This window comes from Aethalodelphis obliquidens, unplaced genomic scaffold (assembly GCF_003676395.1).
Source record: "Aethalodelphis obliquidens isolate GAN/ISIS:26980383/991018 unplaced genomic scaffold, ASM367639v1 scaffold24, whole genome shotgun sequence".
Lineage (NCBI taxonomy): Eukaryota > Metazoa > Chordata > Mammalia > Artiodactyla > Delphinidae > Aethalodelphis > Aethalodelphis obliquidens.
In genome coordinates, this window is record NW_020837968.1 from 5,372,768 (window position 1) to 5,379,779 (window position 7,012).

Genomic DNA, 7,012 nt, shown 5'->3' on the forward strand with positions numbered 1-7,012 from the left:
AAAAGGAAGAGAACCAAATCAATAAACAAATCTACCAATAATAATAAACTCTAAATACTAAACTAAGATAAATGTAAGACCAGAAACAAATTAGATGCAGAAAGCAAACCCCAAGCCTACAGTTGCTCCCAAGGTCCACCACCTCAATTTTGGGATGATTCCTTATCTGTTCAGATATTCCACAGACGCAGGGTACATCAAGTTGATTGTGGAGATTTAATCCGCTGCTCCTGAGGCTTCTGGGAGGGATTTCCCTTTCTCTTCTTTGTTCTCACAGCTCCCAGGGCTCAGCTTTGGAATTGGCCCCGCCTCTGCGTGTAGGTCGCCTTCAGGCTTCTGTTCTTCTCTCAGACACGATGGGGTTAAAGGAGCAGCTGATTCGGGGGCTCTGGCTCAGGCCGGGGGGAGGGAGGGGTGCGGATGCGGGGCGAGCCTGTGGTGGCAGAGGCCGGCGTGATGTTGCACCAGCCTGGGGCGCGCCGTGCGTTCTTCCGGGGAAGTTGTCCCTGTATCCCGGGACCCTGGCAGTGGCGGGCTGCACAGGCTCCCTGGAAGGGAGGTGTGGAGAGTGACCTGTGCTCGCACACAGGCTTCTTGGTCGCGGCAGCAGCAGCCTTAGCGTCTCATGCCCGTCTCTGGGGTCCGCGCTGCTAGCTGTGGCTCGCGCCTGTCTGTGGAGCTCATTTAGGTGGTCCTCTGAGTCCCCTCTCCTCGCGCACCCCAAAAGAATGGTCTGTTCCCTCTTCGGCAGCTCCAGACTTTTCCCCGGACTGCCTCCCAGCTAGCCGTGGCACACTAACCCCCTTCAGGCTGTGTTCACGCTGCCAACCCTGGTCCTCTCCCTGGGATCTGACCTCCAAAGCCCGAGCCTCAGCTCCCAGCCCCCACCCGCCCCGGCGGGTGAGCAGACAAGCCTCTCGGGCTGGTGAGTGCCGCTCGGCACTGATCCTCTGTGTGGGAATCTCCCCGCTTTGCCCTCCGCACCCCTGTTGCTGTGCTCCCCTCTGTGGCCCCGAAGCTCCCCCCACCCCCGCTCCGCCACCCGCAGTCTCCGCCCGCGAAAGGGCTTCTAGTGTGTGGAAACCTTTCCTCCTTCACAGCTCCCTCCCACTGGTTTAGGTCCCGTCCCTATTCTTTTGTCTCTGTTTTTTCTTTTCCCTACCCAGGTACGTGGGGGTGTTCCTTGCCTTTTGGGAGGTCTGAGGTCTTCTGCCAGCGTTCAGTAGGTGTTCTGTAGGAGTTGTTCCACGAGTAGATGTATTTCTGCTGTATTTGTGGGGAGGAAGGTGATCTTGGCATTTTACTCCTCTGCCATCTTGAAGGTCTCCTGGTTCATATCGTACACAACACCCCTACTGTGGGTCAGCAGATGTGTTTCCTTCTCGCAGTCACTCAGGTGCACCGAGGCACCTGCCTGGCAAGCATTGCTGGTACCTGGCAGGGGGAAGAGAGAGGGTCTCACAGTGGAAATTAAATGCTCCTGCTCAGAAGTGACATTCACCAATCGTGACTCATTTTTCAGAACATGTTACATTGTTTCATGAATCACGTGAAACCACTGAGACCTAGAAGTACAACCCCACCATGTATCTGGAGAGGAGGAAAGTCAGAAATAGTTCAGGGACAGCACCAGTGACCATAGTGAGTACCACCAAGAGAGAGAAAATAAATTGTTATGTTGCTCCTTTCCCTTTAAGAAACGGAGGTGGAAGAAGGCTCCTGATGGATGGGCCTTATCAGGGCACGTTCATACAAAGGAAAGAGAACTGAGTGGAAAGTACGGGGCTCAGTTATTCTGCTTAATGAAGGAAGGGAAGTACAAAGGTGAGAACGTCTTGAGGAAGAAAAGCTGATCCTCCTGGGTGTCAGTAAATGACTTCTACAAAGAGAGAGAGAGGGTGGCATCTAATCTTTATAACTGTTGGTGCGTTCATCCCCATTACAACCCCAAACTTCCCTACAGTCTGTCATACTGCAAAGTGCCTTGTATAAAGGCTTGTTTTCGTTTGTTCTGAATAAATTAAAGAGGTGGAGCTACACATCTATGTGGGCACAGAGAGGAGAGAGAGAGGGAGAGGAACCTTAAATTGAGAATGAAATACTAGGTACCAGAATGTGGCACAAATGTCAGTCCTGGAAATTGCACATACTTGTGAGGGCGTTGAATTGCCCACAGGATTACAGGATACAGTAATCAAAACCATTTTATTTAAAACTCAAAGGCCTGAGTCACTTCAGCTGGGATCTGAACAATATTCTAATATATTGTCTCTCTGTTTGTGCTAGCCCGAAGTACATGCTTTACATCCGAAACCAAAGGAAATGGGAATAAAACATGTTATAGAATACTAAATAACCAAGAGAAACTGCATAGGTTTTCTACATTGATAACAAAGGAAGCATGGCAATTATATGAGAGAAAAATTTTAAAGCATATTTTACACACTTGGGTTTTTCCAGACTGATTTTGCTCCACAGCCAAGGTAACAATGCATGTTATTTACAGTCTACCTGTGCTTTGGATGAGAGGACACTGGATCATTTTAGCTTCAAATGCCTTTTATTTTTTGACACAAGCCTTTAAATTCACAATAGTCTGGATTGCTAAGAAAAAGCTACTATCTGCCTAGAACACCACGCTCTATAAAAGAGAATAATGTCCCTTAGCTAAATGCTTTCACACACGGAGGATTTTAATCCTTCTGTTTTTCAGAAACATTACATGAAACTTAAAGGAGGTCTTCTTGTTTTAAGAACATCAAGATATATCATTTGCTTTTCCAGATGATTCACATAAACAAACAAACATTATTTTTAAAAAGATGTTTGTAAGAAGAAGTAAATGGGGAGGTTTTGAATGTAGTTCCTTTAGCCAGGCTTCTGACATGTGGAAGGGCCGGATGCTCACACAGATGAAACAGTCAGACAGCCTGCTTTTAAGATGCTCCCGTGGCCAGCATCTCCTCCTCCATCCTCATGATAAAGGTACACACCTATGTTTGGCTTGTGGGTATCACAGGCACCCACCTCCGTGTGGCTGCTCTCTCTATTCAAGGTAGATGGTCCCTCCTTTTTCCTGAACATGCAGCGCTGAGGGAGATCGCCCTGTACCTTATGTCAGCTCAGCACACTCAGGCTTCACACGTGAGAAGGTGAGGCTTGTAACGTCGAAATAAGAATTCTAAGTGGGCAATTTCAGGAAATTGAAGGGCAGTCAATGGACCTTCCCATTGCTCCCTTCCCTTCCTCTCTTACCTTTACTTCCCTGTGGGAGTTTTTAGCTTGGGGCCGAGTTACTGGCGAGCTCATGAATGACAGAAGTTAGGGACTGTCTTCCAACCGCAGCCCCAGCTGACTCCAGGGACCACACTCTCTACAAGAATTTAACAGGAATACTGTGTTTCACTATGTGCAACTTCTGTAAAGATATCCAAATTTAAAGCATTTTCAAAGTAGCATGCAGATGCTGCTTTATTAAAAATGATCAAGTTTTAGCTCAAACATTACACTAAATCTTTTAAAAGCGAAGATGTTTAAGTTCTCTGATGTTTTTGCGTGGCTGTGTAGGTCCCACGATCATGTTAAAATTTGTAGACGTGAATGAAAAATACGTAGACTTGTGAGCCTTATAAAGCGAATTACCGATTTTTATTCTTAGCTCAGTAACCCTCTATTATATATTTAAGCCATGAATATTCTTAATTTTTCTAACTGTTTATCAATACTTTAAATCATCAAGTCATTTCATTATGACAATTTGGTGAAATGTGTGTTGTGGTTTTGAGAAAGATTCATAGGAAACAACACAAATTCCTAAAAATCAAGAGACCAATTTATTTGACGTTGTTAATAACTTTTTTCTTCTTAAATGAGCCATTTCATAAGCCTTTAAGAAAGATCATTTTGTATCTTTGGTTGCAATTGTTTTATGCATCTGTTTTTTTATTTGCTCTGCAAAGTCTAAGACCACTGCTATAGCTTTGCAATCTCAACTCCTAAGTCACTGAAATCTGAAATATCAGATTTCAGACTAGCATTTCATATGCTTCCATGTTTGCCTCAGAACAGCTTGGAATTTTTTATATTTATACTTTAGGCATAAATTAGATTAAATTCAAGGTGGCTTGGCCTTAGTTACAATGATAAAATGGGGAAAATGTTATCATATCTCTCTCTCTAAAGTTTCTTCCCTTTTTAATATTATATATGTATACACACACATATATACAAATACAAGCATACAGATGTGCATATATACAAATACATAAATATATATGGCTACCTTTTTGATTCCTTGCTCCTTATTGTTCAATGATTCCTTGGTTTTACTCTGTCACCTGCTATGTCCTTTTTTTCTGAAAATATGAAAAGGAAAACAAAAGCTTAGGGGAACAAAATTTGCCGCCCTAAAATGTCTCTTTGGTGTGTGGCTTATTTCGAGCTGAAAACAATCAAGGCTGAAAGACTCAGGAAGAAACTTTGACCTTCCTGCTAACAGCCTAAAAGGATTTACATAGAGGGCCTATTACAGGAAGAGAGCTGTCACCAGAGATCTCTGTCATGAATAGGGGCTAGGTGTGGAGGGGGAAACCCTTAGAGATCAGGGTCCTCTCTGTGTCCCATCTCTCCAAGGCTCAGCAAACATTTATTTACCAAACATTTACTTTTCCCCCTCCATGTGCATTGCCTTCCTCCCCTTTGAGGTCCCAAACTGCTACCCACAACATCCTCTTCTATCTTCAGCTGAAGATGGTATTTAAGGTGAGGGTTTCAGCCATTCTGGTGAGTTACTCACTTTTCCTGGGTTTCTCCCATGTGTACATGTTACTAAGCTTTTGTTTGATTTTCTCCTGTTAATCTGTCTCATGTCAATTTAATTCTTAGAGCAACCAGAAGATCCTAGAAGGGTAGAGGAAAATTTCTTCCTCCCCAACAAAAGTAATGCCTTTCCTAATTTGTTTTTGGTTGTGGTTTAAAAAAACAAAACAAAACAAAAAACTGCTTTTCTTCCACCTGCTAGGTGGCAAGTAAATGTTATTTTCAATTTGTGCTCACCTACTAATTCGAGTTAAGGAGATATCCGAATTGTTAGAAGACTAGAGTATGGGAGTTGTCTTCTCTGTCAACTGCAATAGAGGCAGCGTGAAAAAAAGCAACATCTGATGGGCCCTGAAATTAGGAAGGGCTTGCAAGGAAGAGAAGGTCCACATCTGCCCTATGAGAAGGGGCTGTTTAAATAACCCTTACTTTGGAGCCATCTTTATTGGAACCAAGAGAAAAGAAAGATGGGAGTTTGGTAAACCAACTGTCCCTTTAAAAAAATTACCTAAGTGTAGGTTCAGAGTGAGACTCTTAAAGAAAATTGCCTTTATTCCTTTGAAAAATTTAGGGTTTGCTGATAACAGCAGTTTTTGTGTCGCCTTGACATCAACTGCCCTACTTTTTCTAGATCATGTTATATATAGAACCAGGTTATGTTTCTCAGTTAAATACCACCTTTTGTGAGAAGCAAAAAGTGAAACAAGTAAAGATAAAGTAGTTGAAAATTTAAAGCCAAAAAGGATCACACAAATATGGGTGATTAACAACACCTAATATAGATATGACTCTTTTTCTTTCATAATCTATTGTTCACATTTTTTGACCCCTCCATTCTTAAGAAACAAGGTTATATAAAATGGGTAATGCTGCTTTGTATCTTCATGATTCATTTTCATCATCTTTCATTTTTTTCACAGATTGGTCTTAGAATCATTGAAAAATCATGTTGAAGAAAACAATACTTTATGGTTGTTTATCAAATGTGAATCTGGAAATTTGAACCACTTTTACTAAAAGCTCGGAGCTTATCTCCCATAACCTTAAAAATGATGTTTTTCTTTCCATCAGTGTTTCTTCCTATCTGTTTGGGTTCAGAAATGATTACTATCTGATACAAAAAACGTGATCATTTTTTACATTTAAGACAGTATAGTAGAAAGAATTCAGGAGATGTTTTATCTAATATTCCACTTTCTATCAGTTAGGATTGTTATTAAATGTCTCTAAATGCAGATTTCTTTGTTTACAAAACAAGGAGTGGGCCAGACCCTCTCTGGGGCACTCCACTTACAACATCATAGTTCTTGTAAGCATTGTTTCATTTATAGACACTTTGCTTTTTATCAGTAATAAAAAGTTTCAGATCTTTATAAAATTCAATATTCAGCAATAATTCTATACTTCTGAGGTTGTCTAATCCCTCTCCGATATGAAACATAAAATAATATGAATTATGTGATATAGTTATGGAGATGGATATCAACTAAAAATTTAACTCTGGACAGTAGCCTAAAATCAAATCCAGGTTTTTAATTCTTTTAGTTTCTTATTCTATAAGTAACAAGAATGGTAACTTTTTAAAAATAAAATTCATTTACTTAGTTTGAACTGTTGAGTTTTAATAAAAAATACGCACTGTAGTTTAAATTATTGGGAGATTACAAGTATAATGATTGTTTACAAGTTTGTATTTTTACTACTAATAATTTAGTCTGATTTTCTAAATTCTTATAAAATATTTATTAAATTGAAGAGTAGCTCAGAAAAAGTACAGTTCTCAATATTTCTTTCATTTTCCTCCCTTTGTCTTTTTTACTGTGGTTTTTGCACCCAAATAAAGTTATGCATCTAAACCGCTTTTCATTCCCATCTTCAGCCACTCACTGTCTGCCACCAAATGAAAGTTCTTAAGGCCAAGTGACCACAATCATTTTAAAAGAGACTTAAATTAACTTTGCAATGTCATAGAGTAGATTATTTAGTTAATATCATGGTTATAACAAATGGAATTGAAAGAGAGAAAAACTCTGGAATGAGAAAAGCAAAGTGATGTAAAACAAAACAGTTCAGTAAATTCTAAATTAAATTGGGCTAAAACAACTTGAAAAGATCACAAATTTAAATCCTTTGATTTTTCTAAACTCTTCACTTTGGGAATCATTTATTTCATCTCCATTTTAATACAGAGTGC